This window comes from Lissotriton vulgaris, chromosome 8 (genome assembly GCF_964263255.1).
Source record: "Lissotriton vulgaris chromosome 8, aLisVul1.2, whole genome shotgun sequence".
In the NCBI taxonomy this organism is placed as follows: Eukaryota; Metazoa; Chordata; class Amphibia; order Caudata; family Salamandridae; genus Lissotriton; species Lissotriton vulgaris.
Window position 1 is genome coordinate 1,402,291,106 of NC_141696.1, and position 14,667 is coordinate 1,402,305,772.

At 38.6% G+C, this 14,667-nt stretch overlaps 1 protein-coding gene across 5 annotated transcripts in view; it reads right to left on the reverse strand.

Annotated features, from left to right (window-relative positions):
- ERG (ETS transcription factor ERG) overlaps positions 1 to 14,667 on the reverse strand; it is a 454,845-nt gene that overhangs the window by 153,523 nt on the left and 286,655 nt on the right. Inside the window, exon 1 of one of the 5 annotated variants that reach the window (XM_086935420.1) lies at positions 14,293 to 14,353. The exons of the other annotated variants lie outside the window; for them this stretch is intronic. The gene's annotated coding sequence lies outside the window, so the exon portion shown is untranslated. Of the gene's footprint in view, positions 1 to 14,292; positions 14,354 to 14,667 lie in introns of those variants that run through there. 5 annotated transcript variants of the gene reach the window in all.

Below are 14,667 nucleotides of genomic sequence, written 5' to 3' on the forward strand. Positions count from 1 at the left end.
ATGACACTATAATAGTAAATGCTTTTAGGGATCACAAGGAAATTTTATAGAAATGTTTAAATTTAATTGTTATAAATGTATTACTTCATTTTATAGATAATATTTGCTGTTAGCATACGAGTTTCTAATTTGTTGCCTTAAAGTACATCAAATCAGTGGGGGAGATAGTATATTAATATTATTCTAAGTTTAAAATGGTTTTATCAGAATTCTTTGATTAGCATCTAAAGTATTTGATATGGAACTAGAGCGCACATTGCACTTTACTTAACTTTTGCTGCTAAATCGTTCATTGTCAACTAGGTGCACTTTATTTCACTTTTGCTGCTAAATTGTTCATTGTTCATCCTACTGAGCGCTGTCTAATCTGGTTCTGTGTTTATATTGCTTTTCCCAAATCAGGTTGTAAACTGAATTTGCTCTTTGCTGTTTGTAATGGTTTTAATTAATCAACAAAATAAACTGTACTTACTTACCTCTTCCAAATAGCAATTCTTAATGGTTTCCTAAACCAATTTAGAGATTCTGTAACATTTTAAATGGGCTTTCTACATTTGTACAAGCCATTTAGCTGTCACAAATTCTTTGATTTAGCGAATCCCAGGCTTTGCAACCGCTAAATAGCTTTGTACATCTCACGCTAAGAGTGTAAATTGAAACCTGGTTGAGTTTCCAAAGCAAAAGAGTACCTGCCCCCACTGCCCAAAAGGTGTTCAGGATTCTAACCATGTGGCATTCGTTTATCAATCTTTGAGAGTGTTTTTGTTTTATTTATACTCTTTTTTTAAATGAAATAGCAAGCCCTAAAAAGTACCTTTAAAGTCTTCATCAAATGATCAAGTCTATTGTTAAGGCGTTTTGAATTTGTACTAGTGTATTGTATTGGTTTTAGCATAGTATGAATTTCTGGGGAACGCAGCTTAAGAAGAGCTAAAATAGCATACAAAGGCATGTGGCACTATCACAATATTGTAAGATTAATGTGTGTTGTAGGTTGAAGCTTCATGCCACTTTCCCTGAGAAGGAAATATAGCAATGAATGCCACTGTGTTGCCTGCAAAGTGTCTTGCAACATTGTTCAATTTCCAGTAGAGACGTTGGTATGCACACGAACAGGCCACGTTCTCTGTTTATTGCACAACAAATGTTGCGTCTGCATATTTTATAGCAACTGAAAAGCCCTGTTTTGAGCTGCAAAAAAAAGCTATTCACAAAGTTGTAAACTCCTTTATGTGTTTGGCTTGGCGTCCTGTTGGTATGCTTGCAAACATATGGCTATCCCATTGTACAATGTATCGTCATTTAACTTGATCTGCATGAGACAGGTTTCAAGGTGTTGGAAAATTAACAAGCAGTTCCTTCATATAAAACCTGGAAATCTCTACTCCTTGGAAGCAGATTACTTCAAATAGCCAGATTGTAAAATGTTTGCAGCTTCGTGTAATCTTACAGCAAGTATTAAAATGTGAGCAATTGCATTTAAAAAGTACACAGAGGGCTGGATCAGGTTTGTTCCAGCGGTCTTTTAATTTGTTTGAGGCAAAATGTGTTTACATTATTTTGATCTGCTATGCAAATGTTACTATTTCAGTAGCATGAGCAACAATGAAAAAAATACATTACATGGTGCAATATAGTGCTAACAACGAATATTGAGCAAATTTACAACCAACATATTCAAATTCCCTCTATTAAAAATATATTAAATCCGGCCCTTTGGTATTCCTGCACAGAATCGATTTATCTCTTAAACAGATTTGTGAAAGTGGTGCATGGATTTGCCTGCTGTATTGATTATATTGCATAAACAGATGATGATTGAATTTGTTGGTGGGGAAAACTGTAAATGGCATCATAAATTGTTCTGCACCTCCCATTATGAAGTGGATGGAGATTGACCCTGCACCATTACCAATAAAGTTATTAATGAGAATCAAAGCTGGCATAATTGTCAAATGTTGTGTCTGTCCCAATACCTCAACCGAAAGGGTCCCACTCTTTCTAAGGTTTCAATGAAAAATTATTCTTCGTAAGGACTGCAATTGCTGGAGTTGACTTTTAACAATGCTGTGAAGTTTTTTTTAAGTTGACAACTTCACAAAGATGGAGGTTTTCAAACAGTTAGAAGTCGAAATCCATATAAAAAGTACATTTTGTGGGTCAGAAAACAATCTTTAAAACCTACTCTTTTGCACCAGAATTAAAACATCTTACAACTTGTTTTGTGGAATATTTTACTCTCAGACGTGTTTTGTAAAAGGTGGCAAACTTAGTGACTTTGACAAATGTGACACTGTTCCAGTGTATATTTCCTATACCTATTCATGCAGCCACTTTATAGGAGACAAGTGGGGTTTCCAATGATACTGACTTGGGCTACACGGAAGAGAAGACAAAAAGATTGAACACTCTTTTGACAAAAACAAGATGAGACGCTCATAGAAAACAGCTGCCCCTATATAATATTCTAAATGTTCATGTATCTGGTAGACATGATTTGTGTAAATTAAATCATATAGGTGTTGTACCTCTTCTTCAGTTCACATAGTGCGGTTTGATAAATGTATAGCACTCTTAAGGCCTTCTTATTGTAGACAGCAGAGCAGGCATAGACACCTCATGTACAGAAAGATAGCACCTCTTGTTAGAAGCCCAGAACGTGTACATTAATTCTGGATGAACACCAAACATAAGTATATAATATCCTTTGGATGTTGACATATTACTAAAACCATTAATTATAGTTACATAGAGCCTTACTTCATTCTCTTAAATTATTACCAGAAAGTATAATTAGCTAATTATGAAGCATGACTGAATGAAATATGCTGTCGACAAACTGAAGTGAATACTGAAGAAACCATAGGAGACTGTCCATATGAAGATCTTGAAAGCAAATTGTGATGCATTTAATGGAATTTACTGAACCAATTTTATTTTAAGGTTATGTCTTGTTGTTACTTGGTAATAATTCCTGGTATTAATTGAGCAGCAATGTAAGACTGTAGTGTCATGTATGCTTCACAATTAAGAGAGTAATGAGTGAGGTGTTTTCAGTAGTTTTTGTATTAAAGTGGCACAATTGCTGCACGGAAGCAAGGATTATGCTTCAGCAGGGAGCATTCAATAACTCTTTAAGATGAAGGATATTAAAGCCTCATTTAGAGTTTGGTAAGACAGGAGAACGCCATACATTTGCAGTGCCATTATCCCATCAGAAGAACAGCTCATCGCCTCGTTTGGAGCGAGAGAAACTACATTTGATTTATAGGTTCATTTTTTTTTTTTTTTTTTAAGTTTTATTGTTTTATTGCAAGGGAATACAGCAAAGCATAATAATAAGCAAGATAACACAGTATCTTCAAAAAAAGGAACAAAAAATATAATAATTTTTGACAGAATACAAAAATGGAAGAAAACAAAAAAAATACGGCAGAGAGTACAGACAATTAAATCAGATCCATTCGGCAATCGGTGCCCAAATTTTTTCCCCCATAGTTCTTTTTTTAACCCCCTTAAGCTTATAGATAGCAGATTCCATGTTATGCATAAATAATAATTTTTCCCGCCACATGGAAAACGTGGGGGGATCCTGGCTGACCCATTCTTTAGTAATACAAGCTCTGACTGCAGCCATACAGAGAAAAAGGAAATAAGAAATTGGTCTGGGCCTAGTAACAGTATGATCTATACCAAGTACTACTAGTTCATTGGTTATCTTTATATTACATTTCAAAATAATGGATAAAAAAGTTTCGATTTGTTGATACAACAATGATAATTTGGAACAAAGAAAAAACATATGTAATTCATCGGCTGCATACAATCCACATTGACTACAATTCGTGCCTACCGTCGTACTCCATTTAACTACTTTACTTGGAGTATAATAAAGATTATGGATACACATGAAATGTTGGGATTTCATCATCCCAGTTATAAGACACTCTGTAGCCATTTTAATCGACAATAAGATATCAACATCCAATATACCTAGACTGTTAGCCCATTTCATCTGGCATTGGGCTAAATCATCCCCAAATTCCTGCATTAGGGTTAAATATATAGCGCCTATCCGAGGTTTTTTTTGCATAAGCTCTAGTAGGGGAATTTTAACTGGAGGAATTGAAGGATGATTCTGTAGGAAGCTACCAAGTTGTAAGTATTTAAAAAAATCGTTTCTTCCCACAGAAAAATTATTCATTAAATCCTGAAATGAAATCATTTGACCATTATAAAATAAATCACCCAGATACTTTATCCCTTTCTGCTGCCACCTATACATAATTAAATCAGAAAAAATTTCCGAAAATAACTCCGTTGATGTAAGAGGAGTATAGAAATTTAGTTTCGCTAGTTTTATGTGTTTTCGAATTTTTTGCCAGACTCCGAAGGCTGATTTCAAAGTCTTATATTTGATTTTTTTATGATAGCTGGGTTCAACTATTCTCAAAAAGCTACCCTTAACTTCCTCGCCTAAAATCATTTGGTAAATTGATGGGGTCTGGCAATCTACCAGTTCGACTCTATCCCCCAGAATTAAGGGGCCAATGTATTGTAACACAGCAGAAAAGTAATAAAAAAGAAAATAAGGGACATTCCATCCACCACATTCCTTGCTAAGAATCATTTTCCTAGCAGCTTTTCTGTGACGTTTATAGCCCCAAAGAAATCGAAATGCAGTTCTCTCTAAATTTTTTTAAAAAAGTAATTGGAAATCCAAAGGAATTGTGCGAAATAAGTATAGAACCTTCGGTAAAACCACCATTTTTAAAATGTTAAGTCGGCCAAAGAGAGATAGCCGTAAATGATCAAGACGCTGTAATGAGGTGTTAATTTGGGTTATAATAGGGTTTAGGTTGCGCTCTGGAATCTTTTCTACAGGTATCGAAATTTTGATTCCTAAATATGTAACTTCTGCAGTGGTAGGAATATTTATAGGTGGGTTCTCTCCTGAGCACAAGACTTGGGTCTTTTCCAGATTCAATTTATAACCAGAGAAAGACCCAAACTGTTTAGCAATCAGATCGATGATAGGTAAGGCTGTTTGTACGTCTGTAGTTGTAATCACAATATCATCGGCATAAGCAAGGACTCGGTAATTATTATTGGCTAGGTGTATGGGTTTGATATTGACTTCCAGCATAGGTTCGAATGTGCATTTTTCATAGATTTATTCCTTTGTTTGGACTTATTAAGGTTTCAATGAGTATAGTTGCAAAACTAAAATAATGATAGATTTTTGGGACTACGCCTTTTTACCCAATTGTACAGGATTGGATAAACAGGAGACAATCTGATGGTTTAGGGAGAAGCAAAAGGCACTGTTGCTCTAAGGGGACCCAATGCTGCTCCAATTTAGGAAAGAGTTGAAGACTCACCTTTTCAAAAAACACTACATAACAATGAATTAAACGGCCACAACCCAGCTACCTCCCCTATCCCTCATTAAATGTTTGCTTGTCTTTGACCCTGAGCAGCACTCAGCTGCCTTTTGACTAGGTTTGTGCTAGAGAAATACCATATTAATTCGTACATAAATATGCTTACTCCACCTTTTTCAGATATTGCCTAGCAACAGCATTATCTGTCTCACTAGCCTGAGATAATTGAATAAAATGCATAAAAAATTACATGCATTTATACAGAAAAAGAGGGGCTTTGGGTCAGCGATGTTCATCCATTGGTCTGTTCAACTGTCATTCACATTTTGCTTCTGTTCACTACAGGATATAGCATAGGGAATTGGGTCATCCCACTTCAGCCATTGGCTGCCTTGCCTGATCACATGTGCACATCTGCCTAAAAAATAGTGCACTCCAGTTCCATAGCTGTTGGGCTTATACTTTAATTAGACAATGCTTTTTTTCCATTCTTTATCTTATCCTTTTTCTAATTATTATTTTTAGTAATCCTTGTGTGTTTAAACTATGTTTTTAGGTTACAGCCCCAAATGTGCTATACATGACTTTCTTGACCCTCACTAGGAAGCACCGATTTTCTAATTTTTACTTAGGATATCAGAAAATAAAACTTTGTACTGCTTTAAGTGGGATTGATCGTCAGAACATTGTACCAATTCTGATAATTGCACCTTTTTCCCAGGTAACACTTTTTGTTGGAAACATTTGTGTGACTCGGATACAAAGTAGTGTGCAATTTATTTATATTTTTGATTTAATGATTTACCAAGCACCCACACACTTACAAGGTACTATAAGAGCACTGAAGCAGTTGGGAAAGAGGGGGAGGGTTACAAGCACCTGATCTCTCTGCACCCTAAAACATTGTGTTTATCAAATCAGAAGCAGCAAATTTACATCAAAGTCACAAAACAGAGGAAGTGTTTTTTTTAAATGTGATTCCAGATACAAATACCTGGTAATAAGATACACAAGTTTCAACTGTAGCACTCCATGTCCCAAGCACATTGTATTATGAAACATCCTGATGAGAAATGGCTGACTCCAAGCTGCTGTACTCATTTGGGTTGGGACATTGCTGTCTGTCTATACATGCGATTGCAAGAAAATCTGCTGCTTGGGAGGAGAATGAAGACATTGAAGCTGGGCGGTCCTTTCATTTACTTTACGAAAACCTCTTAATAAGGAAATATTAACATTAATGAAATTAATGTTAATTGCTTTGCTTTATTAGGAAACAAGACAATATTTGTTCAATAAGATGAGAAGTAACATCATAGCAATGACATCAAGTGACATTCTAACCAATATAGGGGCTTATTTACGATCCTGTTGCACGGCTGGTGCATCCCTTTTAATATAAGAAAAAGTGATGCACTGTTGGCGCAAGGGGCTTGTAAATAGACCCCATAGTGTTCTAGTCTGGAATGAAAAATACTTTTAATAAGCTGGGCCTTTCAGAATAATTGAATACATTTGATTCTAAAACTTTGCAAGCCTTAGGGTTAAATGTGTGCTAAGTTGTATTATGAGTGTAGGAAAAGAGATATTGCAATCACAGCGGTAACACTGGATTGCATGCTGGATGGAAATGTCATCATATTCATTTTATTTCATGGTTCTTGTTGAATGTAGGTTGCCCTTGGTACTTATATAGTAATCAATGAACTTTTGTTCTTAAAAGAAAGACTAATGGAGTTTGGCTACCACTAGTATAGCCTCTATTTTTATTTGTATTTGTCCCTTGTGTTCCTGTATGTATGTTAGAAACACACCAGAGCACTGTATGGTTTGCCAAAAGCAATATTCGCCAAAATGCGTCACCAATAAAGGATTTTTGCATCACAGTCTGGGAGTACGGGCCTGTTTCTTCATGATTGTTCTTGGAAATTTTGAAGTAACATTAATTAATTGTTTATTCTTTTCAAATTTAATAATATACTTAATTATTAATGTATGTATTAAATCATTAAAACTGACATAAATTAAAGCTATAACCTTTAACAAAATTTGCTACATACTAAATAAAAATAAAAATGTTAATCAGCGTCAGATATTTTAGTTATTGGTTGAAATTATATACAACTTAAGTCAATATATTTAAATGAAATATTTAATACACTTTTTATTTTACTAGCTCTAGCATAATAATACATATTTGAAATTAGTTTACATTTATTTTATACATTAAAAATATTTTTATTAGGTTTTTTTTTAGAATAGTAAACTTTAATATGTTTTCTTAAATGTTCCCATAGGGAGATGTAATGTTAATGTTAATGTTAATGCGTGTTTTATATAGCGCTCAGCTACTCCGAGGAGTGTCCCGGCGCTTCTAACTTGGTGCGGAAAACAGGGCGAGCAAGACATGACCAAATCTATTGGATGAAAAGCCAGGACTTCAGTTCTTTACTAAAAGCAAGCAAGATGTCAGTCTTTCTAAGAGTAACCGGTAAGGATTTCCACAATTGTGGTGCCTGGTGTTTGAAAGACCGGCCTCCGATGCGTGCTCGCTGGATCACAGGAACGGCAGCCAAGGCCAGCGAAGCTGACCTCAGTGTTCTTGATGGGTGATAGAAACACAGCCGCTTGCTTATGTAATGTGCGCCCGTACCATGAAGGGCTTTAAAAGCCAGGGTCAGCGTTTTAAACACAATACGCTTCCGGATCGGGAGCCAGTGGAGTTTTTTCAAAAAAGGTAAGCCAAGGTGTTCAAAGTTACTAGCAGTAGTACATATGAAAATGGCGAATAGTAAGAAAAATGTTGAGTTTCTACTACATGTAGTAGTAATTATAGTGTATTAGTAATTATACATCCGTATTTACCTTCATGAATAGGCCTCCAAATCTGCAGTGTAAATGTAAACAATACTGCAAAAACTGGTAGGTGATTTAGATTTGTATTTCCTTCGACTCTCCTACAAGTTTAGAAATGTGAAATATAATCTTCATGAGCTTGCTCAGCTGAGTGCATTCTAAAGCCTTCCACATTAGTGTCTGGGTTAACATATATTCCACATTCTGGGAAGCCAGGATGCCATCTGCTACTTCAAAGGCCTGGGCACACAATAACCAGGAAAAGACAAACTGTATTGTCAGAAAAGGAAACGCTTCACATTGCTGCAAAATGGGAGTGGTCAGCCTGGGAACATTATCTGGATTGGCTATTTCTAATATCTGACTGGCATACCCTTTAAAATAGCCTGTTGTTCGTCTCCTGCACACTTGTGTGTTTTTTTATGTATTTATCTGTCCAAACTCGTACCAGGAAAGTAACTTGTTTCTAAGGGTCAAGACCCAATATGAACTAACGAACTAGTAAGACTATTCTGTTTGCTATGCAGCTATTGATGTTCTGTATGGGAAGGGGCCAGAAGTGTCTCCTGATCTCTCTTGAAGTTCTGCTACAGCTTTTGCAAGGTTCTAAACGACAGGACTAAAGGGCTCCAGGTCCTGCCACGGGAGCCTACTTGCTCCTCTGTCAGTCCCCTGCTGTGGACCATTTGGAACAAATTGGATATTTCTACTGATTGACCCTCTATATCTTTGTTCATAAGGCTGAAGGGTGCAGAAGGTACTGACAAGAGAGTAGGCTGCTGCCTACATTGGAGGAATTCAAGTTAGAACTGGACATTTTCTGGTGGACAATAATGCAGGGTATGTCATAAGCCTCCTGCAATTGTGAAAAGTGGACTGCAGTGTGAAGATATGGCCATGAAGGTGTGCACACGTTTCTTTATCCGCGTGGAGGACATATCAACATTTATTTTACCTTTTTGCAATTCCGTTGGACAACATTGAAAACCTTTCTCACAGCTTTCCTATGAGTGCTCATTATACCTTTTAATTCCTATGTTTGAATTTAATCATTTTGGTGACATTATATGTTTGACTTCTTAACACCATGCGCGCTAAGCGTTTACCCGCTGTGCGCTGACTTTTTTAAAATCCAGCGGTTCATGACGAGCTCAGCTCGTCATGAGCGTACGACAGGCGTAACTCATGACGAGCTGAGCTCATCATGAGCGTCGAAGGGGTTAACGAGCACAGGTTGGGGTTGGATGTTTTAGGTTATATAAGTTACAGACAGTATTATTGACCTTGCTAGCTTTTGGGCTTACACCACACGTATTGTTCTATTTGAGCCATACCATCAAAGGGGAGTCAAAAACTGCACACAGAAAAAGTTAACCTTTTTAAGGCAGAGTGCCACATTATGATGTTGGGCAGACGTTGCGGTTTGGAGCCTAATACTGCGTCGGCAGTATTAGGAAGCGATGGCCCATAGGGCGGTTGCAAACATCCATTTCCAATGGAAGCTTGTGCAGCAGGCAGAAAAGGCAGCAGCATAAGCTTGGATGTTTAGGGGGGCACCATAGGTGCTCCCTAGACCCCATAGCGGTGGGCCAGGGTAAATTGGTTCCCTGCTAGGGGCACCAATATCACTTTCCAACAGCCTTTCCATGTTAGAACAGCTGTTATTCAAGGGATTACAATTCCACTCTTCTTCCGACAGGCTCTGTGAGCCCGTTGGAAGAGGATTGGAATCCCCACAAGTTTCCCTCTGACTGCAGTCATCATAATATGGCGGTCAGAGGGAAACCCTGGATGTCAGGCGGAAAGCCTCAGACAGACTGTCAAATGGCTTTCCATCTGACATCCAAATCGGGCCCAGAATGTCAGTTCCTTTCGAGATCTCAGTCACTTCTCCAACTAAGATTATGGCTTAACATCCTGTAGGCTAACATTTCAATTCCCAACAAGAGTGTCATTCCCTGTTACAACTGCAAATATAATGCATCACTTAGCATTTTCTTCATTACAATTGGCCATATTGTGTAGCATCATTGGTTGACTAATAGGAGGGCATGAGAGCCAGGAGAGAGGGCCTGTTGACGGGATAGAAGTAAAGGCAAGTAAGGATTTTTTATGATGCTATCTTCTTGCTGCTGCTTTCATTTGCAGCACATGCAATACATGAGCCACAAGAGGGTGGATGCAAGTGGCAAGTGAAAGAAGGAGGGTGAGGGGAAGCAGAATGAAGGCACATGTATTGCGACAGGTAATTTTGAAATAGCAGCTGTAATAATACTTAGAGTTTAGTTATACTGCATTTCGCTAGAACATTGTTTATCAAGACTTGAACGAATATTTTTAAATACATCTCTGAACTTTAGGAGGAAAACGAGAAGTAGTAATATACACTAAGTCTTCCATAACTAAGTTGGTACTTTCCTTTGCTTGCTTCAGAATGGAATGTAACAGGGTGGGATTCAACCAATAGAAAACACTTTGTCAATAGATCAAAAGACTATTAAAAATCTGTGCTGTTTGACATGGATGATTTTTCAAGAAGTGCATCTTAAGACATTGCTCCTTGGAAGTACAAGAAGCAATTTGCATGACCTGTGACCCTGGTGACGAAACGTGAAGGGCCATCACTGAACTAAAGTGTAAGGTTAATAAAATGAAAAAAGTAATTGTGAGGAGAGCAGTTTATTGTATGATGCGCTTGTGTGACCTCACTGTGTAATAAAGGTACAATTCCATATTAAGGCCAATCAGGCTTGTTTGTAAAACCTTAGATAGTCAAGGGAACTAATCTAAAGCATTAAGAAGTGCTAAAAGAGTTGAATTAAAAAAAAACGCAGCACAATAAAAATCAAACATTAATTTATAAATGCAGGTTTTGTCTCTTTAAATAGACACCTCAATGACAAACATCAATCAGAGGGTTCCATTTTAAAGATATAATAAATAACAGCTTTCCACTTAGCACAATAAATCATTGTAACTCATCATCATTTATGGTTTAGGGTTAGCCACAACAAGTACATTGAAAACATCTATAAGGGCACTCTGTGGGACCAACTCCAAAAGCCAGTCACAGAGACCAATAAGGTCCAGTTGACCATTGAACAATTACCTCGCAAGAAAAGCAGTCTTCAGTCAGAAACAATGGAGTGGTGCTGATGCAAGGAATGCAGGATGCTGAAGATGCTCAAGGATGTTGAGGATGATGAGCTGGTGTTGTGGATCTTCCTGTGGCCACCCCTTGATGCATGAACAAGGTAGGGCAAATTTGGGCTCGGGGATGATGTCCCTTGAAGTCGAACACAAACTTAGTTGTCACTGGTCTGCTGGTCTCTGGTTATATTGAAACCAGCTTTTCCCTTTGACTTGCGGTAGCTTTCGTGCTGTGCTACCAAACTGCACTCCGGCAACTCTCCTGGGTCCAGCAGCCTTGGGTGTAACTTTTGATGTTTGGGTCTCAGTCTCCCAGGCTGCACCTCGGTGTCCAGCAGTTATTGGGGCTCTTTGTGCTGGGCTCTCAGAGGAGCAGGCTTCTCAGCTTTTATAGGTTTGTGGCTGTAACTGGGAGTAAGCCAACTGACTCTTGGTGTCACCTTCTCTGTCTTGGAGTCGGGATAACTTTCCTTGAGCTGGACACCACAGGCACATTCCTTTCTTTGCTAGCCTGAGAAGCAGCAGGTGCAGTCCAGTCTTTGGTTCAGCCTCTCCTTTCTGGGTCCAAAGAATGGCAGGGCAGTCGTTTTTCATTCCTCTCTGCAATCCAGATGTGACCTGAGGCCGGAGGTGTCAATTTATGCCTGTTTCTTGCCCTCGGGATGTGGTGACTAACTAGCCAAAGTGCTTCCAGGTCTCTTCCCACATGATGACAACTTCCTGAAATGTGTGTCATCTTGCTGGCCCAGAATGCACCATTCTGCCCAGACCTAACATGGCAGAACCCCTCTCTTGATATGTGGTGCTCCCTATACCTGAGGAGTGACTACCAGGGGGCTACATGCCCATGAGAAAACAGTTTGGCAACAGCTTCTCCTTAAGTGTTCAAGATGCCAGTCTGTCCGCTAAAACAAAAAGGGCAGCCCATCTCATTTGTGACTACCATTTGCCCTTCAAGCTCGCCTTTTTGGCTCATACCAAATTGACCATCCTGCCAGGAGAAGGTCAGACCTCAACTCTCTGCATATCCTTTGAGTTCCTTCCTGAGAGTCGTGCATACCTCTATCCAGGAGGGCAGAAGCTGTCTCGAGGTCAACAGCTGGTGTGCAACCATGAGCAGCTACAGGAAACTTAGACCAACACACTGACAGCTTTCTAAAGTTGCCCTTCGTACAAAACTGATTTTAAATTCGACTTGAACAACATATCTTGAACTACCATATTTAGAAGTCTCATTCAGAGGTTAGCACTGATGAGTTGTCAGTGTGTAACTCCATACTCACCAATAAGGCCTTCCACAGTAAAAACAACATGGCTGGGTTTTTACTATCAGTCCTTGTAAAATGTATAAAACACGTGTCCTTCTTTTTAATATAATGCACCCTGGCTTTAGGAATCAGTAGTCCTGATTTAGGGGTGACTTACAAATATTTAAAAAGAAGGTCTTCGTTTTGCCATTGATTTGAATGGCAAAAGTTTAGAAACTGCTCTGCCAACTGGCAATGGCAAACTGGGAGGCATGCATTGCTTTGTCACACTTGTAGTGTCAAAATAGTGCTGCAGTCCTTGAGGGACACTTAACGTACAGGCCCTAGGCACCCCTGGTACCATATACTAGGGATAGTAAGTTGACCTATGCCATTTTGGATTAAGCTAATTAAACACAGAGTTTTAACGATCAGAGCACATGAGATAAAGCTTGGTCAGCAGGGCCCTGTGCACAACAAAGTCATTTCACCAACACCTATTAGTCAAAATGTAGGTGCAGAAAGTGAGGGTGAACCTGCAAAGAAAATCCTCACAGTTACTAAAGCAAATAAAACCGTTTTTAGTAACCAACCATATCATAGCTAAGATGTTCATGAAATGCAAGAAGCCCAGCTACCTTAGGCCAAGTAAAGCCATCATATTCCATGCTATGGCCATTGTGCACTATCTTTCCCTTTACAAGCCCCTGTATAGTCCTTTATGCCCATTCACATTCCTCACATGTCCAGTTTCAGCCTCAAACGCTCACAGTCAACCATCATATGCGTAGAACAATCATCATATACCTAGCTCAACAAACATTTCTAAAGATTCAGCATTATGTTCCCAGACTTCACCATCATATGTCCAGCCTCATTCGTCATATGGCCAGACCCAACTGTCATTCACGCAAGCTCAACAGATCTAGACAAAATCATCATTTGCCTTGTGGTTGTACCCACGCTACATAGGACTCTCTGTATCATGAGTAATTATATCAAAACAACTACATCAAGGGACCCAGTGCTTAATTTGTGCCAGTGTTTGCCGGTGCTTAGCACCAGCACTTATTTTTGAACATCGACATATATTTATGAGAAAACGCCACATGGTGGCACTGTATTTGTGATTTTTATGCAAATTTCTTTGGTGGGTCATTTAACTATTTAATGTCTCTACAAAAAATGCTACACAAACAACCTTAAAACTGCAATTTAAAGAGACATGTGGGTTGTGTCAGCCTCAGTGGACCCTTGTGTAATACCTTCAGCCGTGGCACATAACTTTTGAAAAATTAAGCACCTCGGGACACTACATCGTACATTAAATACAAGGTAAATCATTTAAGGGTAAAGGTTACTTATTTAAAAAATATTGTAAGTGACTTTTTTTTAACTGACATAGGCATGATGAGATGTGGTACTGTGCTCACTGCACCACAGAAATTAAATGATACCTCACTGATGAGGCCTAAGTAGGCCACAACCATTCTAGGGTTGCTAATTTTCCCATTTGCAGTGGGTCTGGCCTAGCAATAAGTGCAGGACTGTTTCAATTAAAACTGAACCAAGACTTACTTGCATATGACGCGTCTCTGTCTAGAGTGCATGCTAATGGACAAAAAATAATGTGCTGGATTGAGGCTAAACCTTACCTGTGGCTGAGATTACTTCAAGCATTTCATCCATCTCAGGTGCTCCAGGTGCAATTAGTATTCCCAGGCCTGGATCCTGTGTTCACTGAATCATTGAACTCAAACTGACCCTGGCTGAAAGGCCAAAGGTCCAAAACTGATCTGGGTTTCTTGTTTTCCAGGCTGGAGGGGATGTGGTCAGGCGGTTCAGGCTGGAGTGAGACCAAAACTCATTTACATATAGCTGGTCTCTGTCTAGAGTGGCATGGTGGACAAAACAATGATGGACTAGAATGCAGCCTCCAGCCATAAACCAGTGGCTGAGAATAATACACGCATTCCACCCTTCACTTTTTTATTTTTTACTTTTTAACTTAACTTTGAGGCCATCTCAAA